Source organism: Mus musculus, chromosome 7 (assembly GCF_000001635.26).
Source record: "Mus musculus strain C57BL/6J chromosome 7, GRCm38.p6 C57BL/6J".
NCBI classification, from domain to species: domain Eukaryota; kingdom Metazoa; phylum Chordata; class Mammalia; order Rodentia; family Muridae; genus Mus; species Mus musculus.
Window position 1 is genome coordinate 115,147,537 of NC_000073.6, and position 23,764 is coordinate 115,171,300.

Sequence of the window (23,764 nt, forward strand, 5' to 3'; positions counted from 1 at the left end):
CCACAGTTTCTAGTTCAGTAGGCAGCAAGAATGCATCCAAGTAGCAGACAGAATAGGCACCCACAGAGGGAGATCAGGGTTAATAGTATCACTGTCAGGACAGCTGGCCTCCAGGTTTGCCCCTTCATTGATGCATAAAGGCTAATGCAGATCATGAAACAAACCTCACTCTCCATTCTGCCGAGCACTTCGGAGCAGCAGAACTGTCAGGAGCGATGCTTGGCAGAATGCAAGCTTTGGGTTGGCATGATATAATTTGCACCACCTCTGCAAACTTTCCCTAACTCTTTCCTAAAAATAGTGCTTCGATTAGAAAGTGACACAACTTCTGTTGGGGAAGGTGTGAACAGCCGTGAAATGCTTCATATGGAAAGGAGCAGGTGAGACCCCAGTAGATCATCAAATGCCAAATGATACACTATAATGTATGGTAATTGGTTATTATTAAAATAGTCTATTGCTTATCACACAGTAGCTAAATGGCCTTTCAGTTGCTCTATAATTACCCAGTGATGGGTGATCTGTTTTCTTCTTTGAGAGCTAGGTACCAAGGGTATCGGAGTAGCACCTGTCACAACACAGGAAGAGAGCAGGGTGAGAGGAGGGGGGGTTTTCTGCCAAGACGGGGCCTCACTAGACTCAAAATCCTCAGACAGGGTGGAATGCTGTGTGAGGTCCCCAGGGGGACAGCAAGCAGAGAATTAGGATCGATCTCTGCAAGGCTTCTGCATCTTGCTTATTGCCTACCCATGAAACCATCTCTGTAGATAATTCCTAAAAGGACCCATTGCCCATTGAAGATCATATTTGTGTGAGGTGAGCCTGGATGGGGATCTTGCTTCTGCTCCCACTCCCTAAGCCAGTGAGGAAACTTAGGAGTCACAGGAGGAGTCTGAGGCTGTCTATGAGGATAAGAAGTGATACTTGTGATTTCTGGAGACCTAGATGGGGTCCAGAAGGAGATGGATGAGGCAGGGATATATGATAGGAAGACAGATCAGTCAGCATGGGGAAGGAGAAAAAGGAAGGCTAAAGTCTCTCAGGAAATGTAAGATGCCTAGCATAGTGGTCTGATCTCAGAGAGGAAACAGACACAGAAAGAGATGAGCATGCCCATGTCCCCATGCTACAGTCATGCCCCAAGCTTATGACATCTCTGAACTTCTGAATCTACCTGGCTACTACTGAGCTTAAGAAAATGAAGGGATTTTTGCTGAGGCTGGGAGAAATGAGGGTAAGGGGCACTTGGTGTCTTTTCTCTTCCTCTCCCAGGGCTCCAACAGCTGCATCATAGAGAGCTTGATAAAAGGAGAGATGTGCAGGCTAGTCTTATGTCAACTTGACTCAAGCTAGAGTTATCTGAAAGGAGGAAACTTCAGTCCAGAAAAATGCCTCCATAAGACCCAGCTGTAAGGCATTTTCTTAATTAGTGATTGATGTAAGAGGGCCCAGCCCATTGTGGGTGGGGCCATCCCTGAGCTAGTGGCCCTGGTTTCTATAAGAAAACAGGCTGAGCAAGCCTGGGGAGGGGAAGGGAAACAACCCAGTAAGCTGCACTCCTTTGTGTTGTCTGCGTCAGCTTCTACATCTAGGTTCCCGCTCTGTTTAAGTTCCTGTCCTGACTTCCTTCACTGATGAACAGTGCTGTGGAAGTGTGAGCCAAATAAACTGTTTCCTTCCCAGCTCACTTTTTTTTTTTTTTTTTTGTCACAGCAATAGGAACCCTAAGACAGAAGAGTTTTGAAGAAAGAACCAAATACTTTCAAGTCCTGATAGAAGGAGTCAAAGGGATTCCCTCTCTGCTTCATCTTCTGTGTGCATAACAAGGGCCATCCAGGGATAGAATCTAACCTTGACTAGTAAGATACATATACATCTGGGGGTGGGGGGAAGAACTCAGGAAAAGCTTGTGTCATCCTCTTCTATGGTTTCCTTTGGATATAACCAAGGCTGTTTTCCCTCTAACCTAGAAAATCCCTAAGTCTCACAAATTCTAGATGCCTAATAATTTCTTGAATGGCTTTGTGAATGAAAAGAAAGGCATGTGTGTGCATAGTATCACAAGCCATCCATTTCTATTTCTATGCTATTGAGTTTAAAATTTGTCACCCCCCCTTGGAAGAGCCTCTCTGGGAAGTGTCAGGAAGGGCAGAGCTGTTTCCACAGCACTGAATTTTACATGTACATTACTCTGCAGTACGTGCTATGGTGTCTCCATCTCCTGCTTCAGCCCTTTCTCCATGACAACTCCAGTAGTAACAAAATGCCTGGCACAGAGTAGGTGTTCAGAAAATGTTTATCGAACAGCTGGGCTTTCAACTCTTCTCTTCGTATGTGTGCATTAATCTAAAGTGTGAGAAAGTAGGTAGACAATTCTGGGTAGGAGGATGTACTGGCTAGTTTTGTGTCAACTTGACACAGCTGGGGTTATCACAGAGAAAGGAGCTTCAGTTGAGGAAATGCCTCCATGAGATCCAACTCTAAGGCATTTTCTCAATTAGTGATCAAGGGGGAAAGGCCCCTTGTGGGTGGGACCATCTCTGGGCTGGTAGTCTTGGGTTCTATAAGAGAGCAGGCTGAGCAAGCCAGGGGAGGCAAGCCAATAAAGAACATCTCTCCATGGCCTCTGCATCGGCTCCTGCTTTCTGACCTGCTTGAGTTCCAGTCCTGACTTCCTTGGTGATGAACAGCAGTATGGAAGTGTAAGCCGAATAAACCCTTTCCTCCCCAACTTGCTTCTTGGTCATGATGTTTGTGCAGGAATAGAAACCCTGACTAAGACAGAGGAGGATCGCCCACTTTGATTCTATATTCCATTGAATTCCTAATTTATTTTTAGAAACCATACTTTCCATGTGCATTGGGCATTTTTCCTGTTGCCGTACCCCAATAATGAAAAAAAAAACTCCAGGGAGAAGGATCTGTCTGTGCCCACTGTTTTAGGGTATATATTTCATCATGGAAGGTGGCATGGCAGCATGAACATGAAGTGGCTTGAACATTGTTGGAGGTAAGGGAGCAAAGATTTAAAAAAAAAAAAAAGATGTACTTAGCTGGCCCCAGACCATTTAATGCTGCTGCCCACATTCAAGATGAAACACCCCATCAGTTAACCCTTTGTAGAAAAGAACTCATAAGCACACCCAAAGGCATGCCTCAGTGCCCTAGGCATTTCTCAGTCCAATAAAGTTGACCAAGGAAATTAACCATCACACACTGCACCTTCAATTTCAGGGAAGAGAAATGCAGATGACTTCTCTTCATCACAGTGTGGTGGTTTGAATAAAAATGTCCCACACAGGCTTGAATATTTGAACCTTTGGTCCCCAGTTGGCAGTGCTGTTTGATGAAATGGTACAGCCATGCTGGAGGAAGGATGTCACTGGGGGCAGGTTTGAGAGTTCATAGCTTGTCCCCTCTGGCACTTTACTGTCTCTGTTTTATGGTTGTGGTTGAAGATGTGATCTCTTCCAGCTTCCTGCTTCTGCCACCATGCCTGTCACTTACTGCCATGATGGCCTCTATTCCTCTGTAACTGTAAGCCAAGTAAACTCTCTTCTGTAAGCGGCTTTGATCTTGGTATTTTTATCAGTGACAGAAAAGTAACTACTAGAGAAGGTAGAGGAATCTCCCTGAGAGTTTCTCTGCTGGGACTAACACAGACATGTGGCACAGTGTGGCTCACTAACAGTCTCCATGAGGAGTCTGATTCCTGAGAGAATATTACAAAACTGCCTGACCTAATCAGTAATCCCTGATCCTCACATCCACCCAAGTGTCCCCTCCATGGAAATGGTCCTATGCTCTCTAACTGTGCATTTTGATTTTAGACCATTTCTGAGTCTGTTCTTCAATCAACAAATAGTCACTTTCCCACTAATCCTTTTTTAAATATAATTTTTAAAAATTGATTTTCTGAGACAATTATATCACTTCTCCAGTGTTCTCTCCTCCCACTAACCTCTTCCATGCACCCTGTCTTGTTCTTTCTAATTTATGGCCTTTTCCTAAAGTGGCAATTTAGGTCTTTCTCCAGGATCCATTACTTCACTAGCCCTGGGTAATTGGCTATGTTTCCTGTACACAGCATTGTTTCCTTGTTGATCATATCTTAAGTCTAACTAGTGAGCTGTTGGCTACCACCGAGGTATGTGTGCCATTATGATGCCCTTAAAGTTATTCTCCCATGCTGGTCATTGTTGTAGATCTTATTGATTCTTAAAGCTTTTCTTATCCTTCCAATAAATTCCTCAGATTTAAATCAGCCATATTTGGCTTTGCTCTGTGTATTCAAGGCCTCCTTAGTGATACAGTTACCAAGTCATTCTGAGTATGAAGGGTGCTCAGCAGAGAGACCTGACCTTCTGTGGAATAAATAAATGATGCCTGTGCCTCGTCTAATGGTTACTGCTCAGAGAAGCTCACTAAAGATACTTTCCACAAATAGTCAAAGTTCAAGAACTTGAAACCAAATCTAGATTTCTCTCTTGACATTTCTTACATTGAGAGAAACGGAGTAGTTTCTGACACCTATTAGTGATAATCACTCAGGCATATCAGTTATGAAGTAGCCGGACAGTGGCAATCAAGAAGCCCTCTGCTGCTGCTGCTGCTGCTGCTGCTGCTGCTGCTGCTGCTGCTGCTGCTGCTGCTGCTGAAGGAGTGGTACCAGGCTCCTCCAATAGAAACACTTTGCTTAGCACCTCCTGAAGCAAGAATCTTGGTAACAGAGAAAACAGTGAAGAAGGAGTCAGTTGCTATGTGTACTGGCTAGTTTTATGTCAACTTAACACAAGTTCAGATCATCAGAGAGGAGGAAGCCTCAATTGAGAAAATACCTCCATAAGATGGGTGTAGGCAACCCTGAGGAATTTTCTTAGTTAGTGATGGATAAGGGAGGACTCAGCCCATTGCAAGTAGTGTCATCCCTGGGCTGGTGGCCCTGGGTTCTATAAGAAAGCAAGCTGAGCAAGCCTTGAGAAGCAAGCCAAAGAGAAGCATCCCTCCATGACCTCTGTCTTAGCTCCTGCTTCCAGATTCCTGCCCTGTTTGAGTTCTTGCTCTTACCTCTTTTGATGATGAACTATTACATAGAATTGTGCGTGAAGTAAACCCTTTCCTTCCCAAGTTGCTTTGGTCATGGTGTTTCAAAACAGCAATAGAAACCCTAACTAAGACACTAAGAAAGAAAATAACAACACATGTCATCAAGGATGGGAGAGGAAGAAGACTCCAACTTTGCCAGTAGGGGTACAAATCAGTGCAGCCACTATGGAAATCAGTGTGGGTTTCCCCCAAAAAAACTAAAAGTGGAATCAGTCATATGACCCAGCTGTGAGAATCCTTTATATAGCTTTGGTAATCGAAGTCATCATGTCACAGAGATGCCTGTACACCCAGGCTTACTGCAGCACTGCCCACAATAGCCAAGTTCTTGAACCAGTTTATGTGTCTATTAACAGAAGACTGGATAAAGAAAATGTGGGAAATCACATCACATAACTTAGAAGGGTCAGGGACCTCACAGAAAGCTACAAGATTCTTTTTTTCTGTTGAATTCATCCTTAATTTACAGAGAACCTGGGTCCAGAGAAAAGTCAGATATCCCCATCATACCTAATGGTGCAACCAGTACCTTTCAAATGGAGAGTCTTCCAGTTCTCAGAACCAATGCCTGGGGAAAGTGGGTACCTAGGATCCCATTGGCCGTGTGACTTTGTACTTATGTTTGGGGAAACAGAAGTGCTCTGGACTTGCAGCACTGTCTGATGCATAGTACAGACATCCAAGTCACCTCAAAAAAAATGACCATATACCATGCTGAAAGACACTTGCTCTCAATACCCATTTCTAGTGCCTGCCTAGAACTTCTCATGTGGACTGCTTGTCTACAGAGTACCATGGATATGTGGCTGGCTATCAAGTCCAAGGTTAGACATGTGGGTTCCAGATGTGCACAAGATCACTTTCAGCTGTGTTTTTGCCAGCTGTAGAAGTACCACATGGCAATTATAAGCCACCAAACATCTGGAAAACAGATCCCACAAGAGAAGAAACTCTTAAGCAAGGTGACCATTTAGATGACAGTCACAATGTTCATGATGAATCCAAGTGAATGCTGGGAACAGAATTCTGACCAATATAGTCAAGAAATAGCTACAGAGTGCCTGCTTTGTGGGATTCTAGAGAACTAGTGAAAACAAGACAGACTAAAGTATGCTGGGGAGGATGAGGGTGACTGTGGTCCCCAAAGCATCCTTCTAGAAAGACCAGTGGGGAAAGCATTCAATATTAAAGCCATAATTGTTACCATTGCTTTGCATTGAATATTGTTCTCCCTACTTCCCTAACCTCAGCTTGCCCAGTCAACTCCACCTACACTGGCTTCTTTATACCCCTAGAACATACTAAATATGCTTCTGTCTCATGACCTTTGTGCCCCATAGTCTCTAGTGTCAGGTTACACAGGAGCTCTTTGTTCTTTGCCTTTACCCTCCATCCTCCCCCATCTGTGCCCACCCCCCCCCCCGCCCCCGCTCACTACTGAATAGCTAAACTTTCAGGAGCAAGTTAGATATGCAATCTCATTCTACCTTTCCCACAATTCCGTATTCATTGCTTATGCTTAGCTCAAGCATCAGACCCAGCCTGCAAGGCAGAAAACAGACAAGCCATGTACTGGCCTCGAATGTCCCAACCAGCATGGATGATTGGCTTCTCCTCCCAGCCCTGAAGGAGCTAGCCACTTTTCAGACATATCCCAGGCAGCAGGCCTGCTCTGTGACACTGTCAAGAAGTAAGGAGCCTGGGAAAAGTCACAGACATAAGCAAGATTAATCATGTGACCTCTTAAGGGCACTTGGAGCTGTGGAACAGAGAACTGCCAATGGTCCAGGCCTTGTCCTGATAAGAGATGGTAAAAGAATTCTAAGAGATGTTTTGGTGGAGTACTCAGGGAAAGCAAAGGCTAAACACACTAGAGGATTCACTGGAGAAGGAGGAAAGAATGCTAGAAGACTCACTCCTGAGCATGGAGCCAGCTCTGTATTTCTTTTTAACCCAAAAGCCCAGATACTTACCTTTCTTCTGGATGCTGGTGCTGCTAATACTAGGGATGCTGGAAGAGGTAGGAGAGCTTGGTTCCCAGACCATAGGTACCTACACACACAGAAAGACTGTGGGCATCAGTATCCTGTTTAGAAACAAGGAATGGAACAAGGGACAGGGTGTGGGGTTCTGATGACAAAGTCAGGCATCGCCTGTCATTCTGAAGCAGTGTGTTCCTAGGGATGTTTTGGAGAGGGAGGCTCCTGTGCAGGCTATGAGATGTAATATGATTTCACAGTGAAAACCCCAGAAGAATATTCTAGGCAGAGACATAAATAGAGATAACCGAGATGTACTGGCTGGTTTTGTGTGTCAACTTTACACAGGCTGAAGTTATCACAGAGAAAGGAACTTCAGTTGGGGAAGTACCTCCATGAGATCCAGCTGTGGGGCATTTTCTCAATTAGTGATCAAGGGGGGAGGGCCCCATCTCTGGGCTGGTAGTCTTGAGTTCTATAAGAAAGCAAGCTGAGCAAGCCATGGGAAGCAAGCCAGTAAGTAACATCCTTCTATAGCCCCTGTACCAGCTCCTGCTTCCTGACCTGCTTGAGTTCCAGTCCCGACTTCATTTGGTGATGAACAGCCACGTGGAAGTGTAAGCTGAATAACACCCCCCCCCCCAAACTTGCTTTTTGGTCATGATGTTGTGCAGAAATAGAAACCCCGACTAAGACACGAGATTTGCTCATATTATTGCTCTTGAAGATCAGCTATGGGCATTGAAAAGACATGTGATCACAGTGGACATTGGAAAGACATGTGCAGTCTGAAATAGGAGGGGCCCAAGAATAAGGGAGCAGATTGGTTCTACAGGCACCAGGAGCTGGTTCACCAGTGGGACAATAAACAGAATCTCAATAGAGGCAGGGTATGTGGAAGGAGTGCTAACAGGATGTCATTTTCCAAACAAAAGATGATGGGTGAGTGGTGGATTCTGTCACTAGGTATGGAATGCTGGGAAAGGTTGGCTTTTTATTCTCTTCTGCAGATATAGTCATGAACAGTGTTGGAGTCACTTGGGTATAAAAGAGCTTTGGGCATTTGGACATAACTTTTAAGCAAGAAAACTGACCAGGTGTAATCTATATTCCTCAGACAAATGAAAACCAGGGTCAGGCCATTGGGGCCTGGTTTATAGATCCCTGGGAACACCTGCGTGGAACTTTTAAAACGCAACCTAAGTCTCCTTAAAACCCTTCACGAGTCTCTTGTGACTTTCAGAATATAGCCCGGTTCTTTGGCTGGGCACTTAGAGCTTGATGGAGCCTGTGTTTACCTCTCTCCTTTTACTGTTTCCTCCTGAAAGTATAGAGCAGTGGTCCCCAAACTTATCTGTATGCTCCAATCACCTGGGGATTATATAATTGTCAGGCCTAGACATTTTCTGAGACCAACTCAGTCATCATCTTGGGGGATTCAGTGCTGCTCCCCAGGAGGTAAGGCACATCCAAGCCCCAGTCACACTGGATATGTTTACAAGCTTCTGTGTTCCTGTGTCATTGCTGATGGACTGTGATTTGGCTGTGTGCAGGCAATAGCTCTGCATTAGGCTACCGGTCATCTAGGTGTGGGTTCAAACTTCTCTGTGTGTTCAGGAGCCCTGAACTCTCTCATCTTTCTGAGAGTAACATCTTTGCCAGTGTAAGCTTTCAAGGTGATGACACAAGTCATTTTTATCCCTTGCCAATTGCTTCTGGTTGGCACTTGTTTCTTTCCACTTCCATTGTATGGATCAAAACAAGTTCCATGGTACGTATGTTAGTTATACTTTTGGTTGCTAAGATAAAATATCTGACCAAAGCAACTTAAGGAATGAAGGGTTTCTTTTGGCTCACAGTTTGAGTGTCCAGTCTATCATGATGAAGAAGGCATGGCGGCAGAAGCAAAAGGCAACTGCACACATTGTATCTGCCATCAGGAGGGCAGAGAGAGGGATGTTGGTGTTCAACTTTCTTTCTCCCTCTTGTATAGTCTGGGAGCCTGAGAGTAGAATGGTGCTTTCACTATTTAGGGTGCATATCCTGCCCTCATTTAGCCCAATCTAGCAACATCTATATACCCAAAGTTTTGTCTTCTCCATGATTCTAGATCTTATCAAGTTGACATTATTGATCATCACACATGGTCAAAGCCCACAGCAGCAGGGCAGGGAAATAAACTGGCTACTCTCAAGCTCTGTGTTGTGGCTTGAGTATAAAATGCTGTCTCCACAGGCTTATGTGTTTGATCATCTGGAACTCCAGTAGCTGATTGCTGTTGTGGGAGGCTGAGGAACCTTTAGGGGGTGGTACTTGGATGGAAGGAATGGGTTATCTTCTTCCTTTCTCCTTCTCTCCCTCTTCTTCCTGTTCTGCTGAGATGTGAATAATTTTAACTATGTGCTGAGGGACAGGATTCTTGGTGCTTGCTTTCCATGGGGCTCCCTGATGCCATGCTACCCTTCCATAGTGGTCTGTATCGTGGCAAACTGTACAAAGAAAGATAAATCCTCCCTCCTTTAAATTGCTTTGTCAGGTACCTGGTCAGAGTAAGAAGAAAGGTAACCAACACACTTTGCAAGGGACATACATGCAGACAACAAAGTAGAGCTGAGAACAACCCGATCCGACTCAGAGGTGATCATGTGGCCAGAGACTGTGAACTGCACTGTCCTCACCCTTGCTGGTCTCATTGCCCAATAAGTGCTCCAGACTTCATCGCTGTCCACCCACCTCTTCTCATGCAGACCTATGTATGTACACACATGTGTAGCCACACTGCATGTTTTAAACACGATTCTTATTTTAAATATTACATAATTTCCAAAAGGCTTTGCACTCACACTCAGGCTGTATGTTCATCTGCTATTGCATGGTTTTTGTACATATAGTCCAACAGGCACATATATTAGTTGCTTTTTAAACATCATCATGAGGACACATCTCATGGGCATATACTTAAATGCATACATGTTCCTGTGTACTCAGCCACACTCTCTCACTCGTATATCCCATGTATTCTCAGACATGTTCCGTTGCAAATGCATCTCCCCCCACATTTGTGCACCCTTGCTCCCTGGCTCGCACATACAGCTTCCATACCTCTGTGTGCACAGCTGCTTAATCAGAATCAGGGCCTGCTGATGAGGCTGCCGTCTGGCACCCTGGAAGCTGCATTAACTCTTCCTTATCCCACGAAAGCTGAATGAACAGTTTCCATCCATACGGAACCATCTAACTCCTGGGAACAAAGGGATCACAGAGGCAACAGATAGATCTGCTTAACCTGCCCATGTTGGAGTTACTCAGTGAGAAAGAGTCAGGGTCATGCAGGCGACAGAAGGACAGCACTTTGGACCTGTTGGCTTTACTTTGTTTTTTTTCCTCCCAAGCCTGCCCCTACTCCTCATGAAGGATATACAAAGCATCTATCATCAAATCCAGGCAGCTCCCAGAACAAATGGAATACCCCAGGAAAACGTCTGGTAGTGGTGAGTGAGCTGGGATGTGTGGCCTCCCAAGCAAGACAGACAGATTTAAAATGGAGGAATCAGTCCACAACTGGGCCTAATTTAAGGATGGCCCAGACTGAAAGAACCTTTAAGGATGAATGTGTTCACTCTGTAGTAGAAGGCACAAACAGAAGCTGGCCTATGTTACCACGGTTGCCACTGGTAAGAAAACAGAGTATACATCTCCCAGACACACTGTCTCCCTGGTCCTAGGTTCTTTAGGAGCAGACTTTAAGATTATTATTGGGATACGAGTAGTTACCGGGAGAGGATGAAAGCATGTACCTACAGAGGCACTATGACCTCAGATGGTCCTGTGAAGAGCCCCAGAGATGGAATGGATCTTTGTCATTTCTCCAAATGAAGTCTAGTGGGGCCAAGCCTTGGGCCTCCAAGGAGGAGCTATGACCTCAAGCTAGATAGTATCTTCATATCTTGTTGATTGAGAACAATCCCCAGACCTCTTAGAAGCCACGCCAATGAAGGAAGCAATTGCCTTGATCTTTGTTATGATTTGGATAAGATGCCTTCACAAACTCAAATATATGAATTCCCCAGTTGGTGACATTGTATTTGAGAGGTACTAGAACCTTTGGGACCGTGGCTTAGCTAGATGGATCACTGGGATTTGGCTTTGAAGATGATAGACACTTTTGGTTCCTACCCAAGCTTTCAGCTTCCTGGTTACCTTAGGACCAAATGTCTCTCTCTCCCACTACTGAGGACTAAACTGCTTCAGCTGTTGTGAGTTCCCTTTGCCTCCTGAAACCGTGAACCCAAGTAAATCAATCCATCCCCTGTGAACTTGCTTTCATCAGACCCTATGCCAGAATGAGAAAAGAAACTAAGGTATTAAATGTGGGCATAAAACATGCTAGTGATCTTAGAGATGGACTCCAAATCACTGATAATAAATAGGTCAGTGTCTTATTAAGGAAAGAACTGAAAACACTTTCCCTTGGAAGCGGTTTAACCAAGATCCAGTCCAGATTCGAATACTCCATACTTCTCTTTTGTTTGTTGTGTGAAGCTGAATCTGTGCCTGTCTGAAAGCTGTCTTGTCTGTCCCTGTGTGTCTGTCTGTTGTGTGTCTGTGTTCTCTGTCTGTATCCACCCCCTCAAAAGGCTTTACTCTATGTTTGTTGAATAGCACAGAAAGCATCACACGGAGAAGGAATGGGATACTTTATAGAAATCTTTAACAGAGTTTTACAAGGGATTAAGTCACTGGCTCCAATGGATCCCAACTGTCCCAGACAACAAACAGTATGGCAAACATCATTGTTTATCAACAAATAGCCATAAATGACATTCATTTTATAAGGTCACTCTCAACCTCTGTATTTGCTGCTTTCAGTGGATGATACACATGTATTATCTAGGTCAGAGGCATGGGGAAGTGCATAACTTAAATGTAAAGCCAGGTTGTAAAAGCTGATTATATGGAAAATGCAAGGCAAGTAAGGTTGGCGGTTATGTTGTTTTCTTAGGACAGGTTAAACAAACAGGTCGAGGACACAGTAGGATCACGGATCTCGGTCTTAAGGTGTGTTTATTAACTCTGGCTGAAAGGTCTAGCATAGTACACTGTAGATACTTTTTTAAAAAAATATTTTGTTTTATTTTCCTCAATTACATTTCCAATGCTATCCCAAAAGTCCCCCATACCATCCCCCCCACTCCCCTACGCACCCATTCCCATTTTTTGGCCCTGGCGTTCCCCTGTACTGGGGTATATAAAGTTTGCGTGTCCAATGGGCCTCTCTTTCCAGTGATGGTCGACTAGGCCATCTTTTGTTACATATGCAGCTAGAGTCAAGAGCTCCGGGGTACTGGTTAGTTCATAATGTTGTTGCACCTACAGGGTTGCAGATCTCTTTAGCTCCTTAGATACTTTCTCTAGCTCCTCCATTGGGGGCCCTGTGATCCATCCAATAGCTGACTGTGAGCATCCACTTATGTGTTTGCTAGGCCCCGGCCTAGTCTCACAAGAGACAGCTATATCAGGGTCCTTTCAGCAAACGCTTGCTAGTGTATGCAATGGTGTCATCATTTGGAGGCTAATTATGGGATGGATCCCTGGATATGGCAGTCTCTAGATGGTCCATCCTTTTGTCTCAGCTCCAAACTTTGTCTCTGTAACTCCTTCCATGGGTGATTGTTTCCAATTCTAAGAAGGGGCAAAGTGTCCACACTTTGGTCTTCCTTCTTCTTCAGTTTCATGTGTTTTGCAAATTGTATCTTATATCTCAGGTATACTAAGTTTCTGGGCTAATATCCACTTATCAGTGAGTACATATCATTTGATACTTTTTATCATAATAATTGCCACAGTATTCAAGGGCAAAATGGGCAATGCCCTCCAGTGTTCACCACACCATACAATTCCAATGGCTGCTGAGCCTGGTGGTCCAAGACATCAGGGCCACCCATCACTCATCTCATTGGCTCCACAACTTTCAGAAATGGCTGGGATGGTGTCTTCCTGGTGAGACTGCTCCCTGAGTCTGACTTCCCTGCTGGCCCTATGAAGCCATCCCTATAGCTGCTGTGAATTGTCCATACTCATCACACAGGACTGTTGCTTGCTTGTTTTCTCTATAGTCCTTCCACATTGCATGATAGGGGAGGAGGCGAACAAAAGGGTATGGGAGGCCATGACCTCTGTAGCAAGTACCTGGGGCTGGCTTCTGACCCCAGGGCTTCTTTCCTTAAAGGAATCTGGGAACTGGGGCAGGGTAAAGGGTGGCCCCCAGAGTTGCTGCTGAGAGGAAACCTTACTGATAGATTCAGTGTCTTGCTGACAACTTGTTGGTTGTCTTGACAGCCCAGGAGTCTCAGCCTGGCTCAGCATTGTCTCACAATACCAGAGCCTGTTTTCTTCTCCAGAAAAGAAAAGTATCCATTTCCTCTGTATCCAACATGTCTGCTCCAAACTTTCATGGATAGTCTTATACACACCGTAAGCTCTCGATTCTCTGACACTTTGTTCAAAACATTTCCTCCAGCTTGGCCTTATACTTCACTATTTGTCTACCTGGTTAAGAATTAAATTCTCAGGTTGAAAGAGGTTATCATCTTGAGAAGGAGGGGAGGTATGAGATGGGTTGGTTAGAGGGAAGGTACCTGGGAGGGATTAAGGGTAGGAAAGAGAGGGAGGATAATGGGATAATTCTAATTCAATTAAAAAACATATTTTTAAATCGTTAATGCTCTTGCCATAAGTAAATTAACACAAACTCAAAAGATTTAGTCTGATTTTCTATTATTTATATTCAAGAATTAAATTTTTGATTCTTCTATTAAAAAACATAATTGAGTGTTAAGAGTCTAATTACTCATTACCCACTTCCTTCAGAAAGCCTTCCTGGTTGGCCCCAAGTAGAATCAAATGTCTTCCTTATTGATGCTCACTAACCTCCATTTTCATGTTGACTGAATTTGGAATAACCTAGAAGTCATACCTAGGTTATCACTGCAATTCCATCTGGGAAGGTTTAAGAGAGGAGAGAAGACCCACACAGGTTGCTTGAGTCCAACACCCTAACTTTCCATCAGCCCCACTTCCTAGCTATGGACATCTGGCATACACTTTCAAGTTTAACAGACAGACTTCTGTGAACTACACCTACAGGGTTTAACTAAGTGAAAAATCCACAAGAACTCTGTGCAGTAGCATAGGCAGAGAGTGTTTGAAGACAGGGTACAGAAGTGATGCACAGAGAGTCTCTGGCCACAGCTCTGCATTTGTCTCACTTGGACATGGTCTGATCAGCTGGTGGTCTATGATTGGCTGAAACACCACTGCTCTGATTGGCTGAGACTCAGCAACTTGTCACAAAAAAATTACACTGCCAAATTAGACTTCCAGTTTGTTTATATAATAAGTTAGCTTGTAGTTTGTTACCTAGGGACTCAGGTACAGAGGCATCTGCAGGCCAAATTTACTTTAATTTAATACGAGTCACTTGTAAATTGTGAATGACTGTAAAGCAGAGTGCTGTGGGGATTAAACGAGGTAGCCTGGGATCAGGGAAAGAGCCTCATTGTGAGGACACTCCGCTGAGCACGCACGATGCAGGAGATCTGTGTGGCCCTGCCCACGCTTTCAAGGCAGGCACCCGTCATCCCAACCTGCTAGTGCATATGCTTATTTTAGGGCCCAGAACTGAATTCAATCTCATACCATACAATTAAGAAGTCCTGGATTTTGGAGTATTCCGTACCTCAGAGGAATAGCTTCATATTTCAACAGGACTGGGATTCAATTTTAAAAGTTGGTGGTGGGGAGTTCTGGCCTAGAACAGGGTTTGGCTTTTTTTTTCTTTTTTTTTTTCTTTTTTTAATGTTTCCATCATATTGGGGATATTTGTTAAAAAGAACAAAACCCTAGTGTTCCTTAAGAGCCCAAGAATTTCAATGCCAAAAACTTTCTCCACAATATTTTTACAAACAGACATAGACAGACAGACAGACAGACAGACAAGCAGCAGGCAGGTGGGTGGCAGGCAGGCAAACACACACACACACACAAACACACACACACACACACACACAGAGAGAGAGAGAGAGAGAGAGAGAGAGAGAGAGAGAGAGAGAGAGAGGTTGAGAGATTCAGATTTTTTTTTTGAAGGATTACTTTTCAAAAAGGATGGCTAAGGACACAGGACTTCACTGTGCTGAAATCAAATGAACTCTCAGGTATCATCTCCAGCTTATTTTCCCAGTGGTCTATACAATGCTGGCTGAGCTGATGGAAGAAATCACTTAAGGGTTATTGGCTATCAGTGCAACTCCTCATAGGTATAGAGCAAACTCGTAGGTGGCAAGCCTCAAGGAGGGATTTCCCAGCCTCCTGGGGGATATGAACATAAGAGCAGGAAATGACTACTTGGATGCACCATTCCAACATGGAGTAGTGCCAGCTCTGTTTTGGAGGATTGGAGAAGATTTTTTTCTGGAAGAAATATCAAGTAGTCTAGGTTTTGAGGTGTGGATAAGGGGTTAGTTTTAGTGGTTTCCTATTGAGAGAAATCAGAAGAAGGCAACTTTTCTATGCTGTGTACTGTGTTATGGCAGTTGCTGTCTTAAGCACTGTGCCCATTTAATTCTGACAGTAACCACACAAGATAAATTTCTCCTTGGAAAGAAAGAATATCCAAAAGGATAAGTTGAGTAATCTGTCCAAGGATGTATCACTAGCAAATGCTACAGACAGGACTTCACCCCATTTGTCTTCTTCTGGCTCCGTGGGCCTTTCTCTACTGCTGGCTTCCATGGTGATGGGAAAAGAGTGTGACTGACTTTGTCTGTGGAATGCTTTGCATATTTCGAGATAGAGTGATGCTAGGAACTGATTAACAGTTGGTTCTATTCAGAGCCAATCCTAAAGAAGTGTTTCATCTGCTTGCAGAAACCTCAAGACTCCAAGACACCATCCTCACCTTCTGCCCACGCATTCCTCAGACAGCCATCCCTGAGATTGCAGAGGGAGTGCCCGCCCATGTTTGGTGAGAAAGTGGCAGGACCATTCTGGTGTTCGTTGTATTATCTTATGGTGCACATAGTGGGTCCCCTTTGCATCTCTGGTGGATGAAGAACCTGAGGCCCTGATGGTGTGAGATAAAAGGCTACTTAGCATATAACTGAGGTCAAGCCTTTCCTTTCTTGTGCTCACTACTCATGTGGCCTGGGACAGTGCTAGCTGACCCCTCACAGTTGAAGCTACTGACCATAAGGGGGATGAACTTGTATAAAACAAATGGAGTGAAACTCCTGTGAACATAAACTCCTTCTCAGTAGTGCCCAGCAGACACAAATTAACTTTCCTTTACTTTATCCTTTAAAGAATAAAGACCTTGGTCCAGGGTCCAGGATTATCCTATCTCTGCTAGGCACCTTGGTTGTTCTAGTACAAGGAAGAATTTTTTTTTCAATGCACTAAGTACTAGTCAGGCTCAATCCAGAGTCACAGAGCAGGCCTGCAACTTTCATTCCAAGTTCAAAGAAGCTCTGAGGTCTTGGGCTGTGGTTCAAGGGTGGGGACATCAGTGGTCAGACCTTCAAGTCATCCCCATGTAGTTCAATAAGAACAGCATCTCTTTGATGTTCTTCATATGGTAGGCTTCAGAATAGAATTTCGTTTTTGAATGAGATCAAGTGTTGAACATACAAAATTGGAAACTTCTGTTGGGGGGAGCAATGGATTTTAACAGCCTCAGCTTTGCATCTCAGACAAGGTTATAACAACCCCATGCTTTGTAACAACAAAAGGCCAGCTCCCTACCCATTTCCCTGTTTCTACCCTGACATGAAGGCTAACCACGAGAAGAAAGATGGGATGTCTTCGCTGTTCATGAAAATTTGAGCTCTCAGCATGCTGCAGAGAGAGAAAGAAACCACAGCTGGTAGACAACCCTGGAGTCTAAATCTGACTAAGCACTGGGTTGCAGCACATGCATCTGTTCTTCCTCTGGAAACAGGAAATACCCCTTCTCTCTTTACCCCGCATATCTGGCTCCTTGAATAAGCCCTACACATTCTGTTATCAGGACTTCCATCTAAGATGTTCCCTCAATTTGGGCACCGCCTTCTCTTCTCTTTGTCTACCTGGTTAAGACTTAGTTTCCAGGACTCGCTCATTCATCTCTGGCATCCTCCAGAAAGCACGCTTGAATGAGCACAAGAGGAATCAAATGCCCCCTCTTACGATGGATAACCTTCAAAGGTTGTTGGATGGGCTTGGAATCACCGTGCCGTCACATCATTGAGTGGGTTTACCTCTGAGAGTCTTTTCGGAGAAGTTTAACTGGAGAAAGCTCATTCTAAATGTGGGCAGCACCATCCTCACAATCCAGGTTAGATTCAGGGAATAAAGGAGAAAGCAAGCTGACTGCTGGCAACTGTTGCTCTGATTCTTGACCACAGATACAATGTGATGGGCTGTCTCACTCACTGCCATGTCTCCCCACCCTGAGAGACTGTGTCCTCTCAAACTGTGATCCAAAGTACACCCTTTCAAATCTGCTATTGTCAGGTATTCACCACAGCAATGAGAAAGATAATCAGTATATCTCCTGTAGGCTTTTATAACTGCACCTGCAGGGCAATTCAACAGTCACTTTTCTCATTGTTGTGACTCAGTCCATGTCTTAGTTAGGGTGTGAAGAGACACCACAACCATGCAACTTTTATGAAGGAAAACATTGAACTGGGGATGGCTTACAGTTTCAGAGGTTTAGTCCGTTATCATCATGGCAGGAAGCATGGCAGCATCCAGGCAGACCTGGTATGGGAGAAGGAGCCAAGAGTTTTACATCCTGATCTTAAGGCAGCAGAAGGAGACTGATTCCATACTGGTTTGAGCTTGAGCATAGATAACCTCAAAGCCCCCCTCCACGGTGACTTTTTCTCCAACAAGGCCACACCTCCTAATAATGTCACTCCCACTGGGCCAAGCTATAAAAGTAACTTTTATTCTCCTGTAGTAATTGTTCTCTCTGAGGCTTATTGCCCCATTTTGCTAACCTAGGCATAGTCTTGGAAGTTTCTAGCCTCTATTTAATCTAATTTAGCCCTAGAAAAATTTCAGCCTTTGAGACTTACTAAAAAATAAGATCACACCTTCCTAGTTGTTTCTAAACTCTGGCTCGCTGGTTCAATTCAGCTCTTCTGGCTCAAATGCCTCTCCAAGTTAACTGATTAAATCTGGCTTCTCACAGCTTTTCCTAAATTGTTCTGCTTGACCTCAAACTAACTCTAGCAATCTGTTCTAATCTTCTTGTTCCTTCTCATTCTCTGGCTTGTTTGTCTTCACCTGTGTCTAGCTTGTTCTCTTTTCAACCTGTCTCTGTAAAACTCTCCTGGCAAAACTGCCTCCTTCTCTCTCATTTCTCTTTTCTCTGCCTGCACTGCTCTCTTAAGTAGCTTCTCTTTCCTCTCTCTCTTCTCTAGAGAGTTATGCACATCCTATTCTGTCAAATCTTTCTCTGATTCATCACTTTGTCTGCCACTCAATTAGACTTAACTTTCAAACATGTATGCTTCTTCCTTCTACAAACTAACTTTCCTTTCACTGTTTGAGATCAAATATATATATATATATACCAAGGGCGCGTCTATATTCCAGCCAGAGGGATTAAAGATGTGTGCTAAGAGTTGGCCACACCACAACTAGACATTGGTTTTTCCAATAAAAATCACAATCTTGGGGTTCACAGTGTGATCAAATATCCTGCAACACCAAGCGTTCAAACACATGAGTCTATCGTGGCCATACCTATTCAAACCACCACAGTCCCTGATAAGATAAAACATACAAAAAGAACTATTTTGGCTCATGGTTTGAGAGGATACAGTCCATCATGGCAAGGAAGGCATGCTTAGTTCATAGTCATGAGAACACTTTTGCTGAGCAGAGTTTTGAGTCTGAAGCTGGACCCCCAATGTCCCATCCCTACAGCACTACATTTTGAATTAGGTCCTGTCTTAGACTCTAGTTTTTGTCAACTTTAGAGAAACTAACCAGCACAGGTCCTGTGTCCAAAAGGTCCCAGAGCGTCTCAACAGGGCCATCATCATCTGGTTTCCATATGGTAAAACACTTGAGCCTGTGGGGACCTTCATATTCAAACCATAATGGCAGCTTTTTACAGTGTATGCATTTGATTACAGAACTGCCTCCTAAGAGACCAGGTCCTGTCAGACTCCCTTTATCTTTTATAGCATTGTCTATCTCAGAAAAGTTGCTCAAATAATACCTATAGACCTAATACATTCAATGTAAAGAAATTATGCAGAAGGAGCAATGTAGAAATCGGGGAATGAGTGCAGCTTTGTGTGTTCTGGTTTCACAGCTATGGCTCGGGAATGTCATTCTTACACTTCTTCCATTGTTGCTTTCATGCTTCCATGATGAACATGGCCCCATACTCAAAGCACCATCTCTACACCCCACGTGAGTCAGCCCTGAGCTTGTCTTTATAACATGGCCTCAAGTCTTTGCCTTGTTACCTGCCTTTATCAAGGACTTTATGGACTCTGTATTGCTCTGGCCATCCTAGTCCAAAGGAATATGCCCAGACTCCTAAATCCTCGTCTTCTCTTTCTGTGTACCATCCACTGTTACAGACTGTACCAGCACATACCAGATTTTACCTGACTCAAGAGTCCTTGGTGTTGGCTTTTCACACACACACACACACACACACACACACACACACACACACACACACACACTTTAAAAAAATAAAATAATTCCTTCTTAAGACTCTTAAGATGGGCCAGGAGAAGGCATCAGAGCTGGTGATCATTCCAGTAGAGGTCTGGTCTGCAGGTAAATTCATGTTGTGGGTATGCAAGTTTAACCAGACCACAGAAGATTATAGGTTAGCTACCATCCTCAAGCTGTGTAGCTTTGGGAAATTCAATTTTCCTCTCTGTGTACAAGGGTTTTAATGTGTGAGTCAGAGCACATTTCAGATGAGTATTGTGAAGGATAATTTGGGAAGGTGCCCCTGTTCCTGGTGGGTGGTGAGGCCTCAGTGAATACAGGCCTTTTAGATGTGCTGCTGTGGCTGTCTGTGGTCACCATTGCTGTTGTGGTTGCTGCCATTGCAAAGAAGGACACACAGTATCCCTAGGTATGTCTCCTGCTCGGCTGCTCTTCCTCAAACTACCCATTAATATTCTGAGGACCCAGCCAGGGAGGCCCTCACCACACACCAGACTTAAAATCAATCAAGTTCCTGTCAGCCCAAATGAACTTTTCTCACTGATTCTCAGATCGCCTGCGTCTTCCTCCGAGTACATTTCTGCCACATAATGAAGTTTGGGCAGCACTAGCTGGTCACCGTCAGCTCCTGCACAGCCCCCGAGTGTGACCTACACGGAGTCACAGCTGTTCTCCGGCACTGCACTGTGAGCACCCCAGCTCATCCTCTGGTGTCAGCTCATCAGGGTGATACATCCCGGCAGATTAACATGATGGCCTTGTAATTCTGCATCCAAGACACATGTCATTTTCCTTCAACACATTCGGAAGGAGGGCAAGTTCTACTTTGTAAAGACCATCACTTATTTTGAACTGGAAGAAAATAATTTATTTGACCTGAAGTTGTTGTATTTTTCCATTAAGGGCATGTATATTTCCACTTTATAATGAAAAAAGAAATGGCCCTTTTAGATCCTTTGCTAGACCAGTCTTCACCTTCATTTCAGTTCAGGGGTTCCTTCTTCAGCTTATTTCAATCAATTAATGAATACAATAAGTAAAACTGAATTCACAAATTAGACCTACCAAGGTACATGTCAGAGGACAGTTATATAACCAGAAGTCTCCCATCTCAGAGTTTCTGTAGAAAACACAGATGCTTCTCCGTTAAACAGAAACCAGTTTAACCTCTTGCTACTATGAAAACAACAAACAAACAAACAAACAAACAAACAAACATGGCCTGACAGACTCCTTCTAAGGCTCAGATCCTGGCCCATCTTCAGAAACTCAGCTGGAGCTAGATATGTCTTCTGCCATGCAACTAAGAGGGATTCATAGTTTACTCTTCTAACTGACTATCTGGCCTAGGACTCCCAACTAAGGACACCTCTTAGAAGCTGAGATTTTTAGCAGCAGTAGATTGAAACTGTTACTCACCACTTGAATTAAACTGAGCAATCTGAGGCTTTGGGAGATGATACCTACAGAACCATATGGAGTGTCCCATTCCCCACCACTCTGTGTTCCTGTCGCTGTCTCTCTGTCTCTGTCGGTCTCTTTCCTTGTGTGTGTGTGTGTGTGTGTGTGTGAACATTTGGGATTATGTGTGTTACATGCTTGTGTGTGTTCATATACATGTGGAGGTCAAAGGGTAACTTTAGGTATCATTCCTCAGGAGCCATCTACCTTGCTTCTTTGAGATGGTCTCTCACTGGCACCTGATGCTCATCGATTTGGCTAGGCTGGCCAATGTGTCTCAGGATCTGCCTGCCTCCACCTTCCCAGGGCTGGGATTATAGCTATACACTGCCACACCTGGCTTTTTTTTTTTTTTAACATAAGTTCTGAGAATTGAACTCAAGTCCTCCTGATCATGGCAAGTACTTTACCAACAGATTCTTCTCTTCCACCATCTTCAGCAATTTTCAACAGATTCTGGCTAGATGTTTGGGTCGGAAAGGGGTGGACTCCAAGCCACATCACTGGGCTGCGTAAATGGGGAATGTGAGCACTCACTGAAGTTGACTTCAACCATTCAGACTCTATCTCTATGATTCAAAGGATCCTAAGTGGCTTGCTCAGAGTCATACAGCTTATGTCTAGAAAGAAGGAACTTGGAATCTTGGCTTGTACCACCTCACTATCTCACATCAGGAGTTTTTAGTGATAACATTTCCTGCAAGGTGAGCTCAGGTATATACCTGATTTCCTTAAAGGCAAAAAAAAAAAAAAAGGCTAGGGACTCTGTCCGTTCCTGTCAGACTCTGGAAACCTGCCACCTGTTCACTTCCAAAGGACTTCTCCAAGGAGCAAAGCTCCCCACCAGGTGGCCTCAGCACTCTAGAGGAGTCCCAGGATGCACAAACTAGTTTGCAAAGAAAACATACACTCCTGTATAGCACCCCTGAGCTATACAGGAGCAGGGCAGAGAATGAAAACTCCCCAGGTAGTAAGTGGTCTGCTCACTGCATCCTGGGGAGAGAATGCCACAGCTCACACCTCCTGCCTGCTGGAGTCTGCATCTGGCTCTAATGACAACTTTGATCCCTCTGCCAGCCGCCATGGTCATTGAGAAATCCTGACATAAAGAAGGTATCTGGGAGATAAAGTTCTGTAGGCGATGATTACTACCACTTAACTTTCCTTTTTGTTGAAAGGAAGAATCCCAGATTGAACAGCGCATTGAATGATATGACAAGCGACTACTTGATCCTTGTCCAGCTGGAGGGGGGACCGTACCCATCAGCAGCTTTTTAGCTAAGGACGTCTTTATATTTCCCTTCTTTGTCTGGGCCTCTCTAGTTCCTCCTTTTACTTCATGTCAGCACTATATAGTAGGTATGCCAAGTGGTTTTGAAATTTAAATTACAGTCTCTTTTTCAGATGTTATTGGAAAGAACATGTAATTTATAACCACGTGTTAGGAGTACAGGATGTTCGTGGTCCACTGCCAATTTTTCTTTTGTAAAGTTAATAAAACTTTCATAAAACACTTATACACTTGTATATTTCATGGTAAAGATTTTTTTTATCTCATAGGCTAATGTAAAGATTTATTAAAACCATTTTTTTGTTAAGAGGAGTGTCAATAGTTTGCAGCTGAGTGTAATTTTGAATCCGCGGAAGATGACGGTCTGATGGAAAATGACAGTAACAGCTTTGTTGATTTAGCACTAAAAATAAAGGAGCCTTTCAAAGGAGAGAATGCTCTAATATCCAGAGCGGGCTAGGACACAGTCGGGCCAATAGAGGCGAGCTGGAGGAGCCGGCCACCAGCACTCCAGCCCCTGGCAAGAGCAGAGCGGACTGGATGGAGCCCAGGAGGGAGGTGCTGAGCCCCCAAGAACTGGAGGGAGGAGCTCAGCCTGCATTTATTCCCCAGATCTGCCTGCGGCCACAAACAGGATGAGTCCTTCTAGCCTGCTCTGGGACTTTTTTTATTTTTTCTAAGTGTGCTGGGCTAGCTTCTCCTAGCACTTCATTCACCTTCCACCAATAAGCATCTACCCCAAACTGGTCTCTCTGGAAAGAAGCTCATTTAACATTTCCTCTGCACAGAAATCTCAATGTCCTGTTGTTGTTGTTGTTGTTGTTGTTTGTTGTTCTGTAGCTAGGGTAGAGGTGTAGACTCCTGTGTGAGACTAGGATTCAAGATTGACTTGCCTGCAGAATTCAATGATTCAAAGTGGCACACTGACACTGTTGAATTTCTCTTATTTTCCTCTCCAGGAAGTACAGGTGAGAACTCCCACTTGCAGCCTCCTCTCCGAGAGGGTGCACACAAAAACATTTTGAAAAATTGCAAGAAGTGGCTATGCGGATGCATCATGTTCAAGCTGGATGCAAGGCCTGCAGAGATACAGTGAGCAGACTGTGTTCTATGTGTGTGCATAATTCTTCGTTCCCTCGGATGTTGAATTCACAGATGGATTCAGAAATTAGGACTGATAAAA

The 23,764-nt window shown here is 44.1% G+C and overlaps 1 long non-coding RNA gene across 1 annotated transcript in view; it reads left to right on the plus strand.

Annotated features, from left to right (window-relative positions):
- Gm34282 overlaps positions 1–23,667 on the plus strand; it is a 38,754-nt gene extending 15,087 nt beyond the window's left edge. The window contains exons 3-4 of the long non-coding RNA XR_869888.2: positions 16,011–16,107; positions 23,541–23,667. This is a non-coding gene — a long non-coding RNA (predicted gene, 34282). The remainder of the gene's footprint in view (positions 1–16,010; positions 16,108–23,540) is intronic.
- The last annotated feature ends 97 nt before the right edge of the window (positions 23,668–23,764 follow it).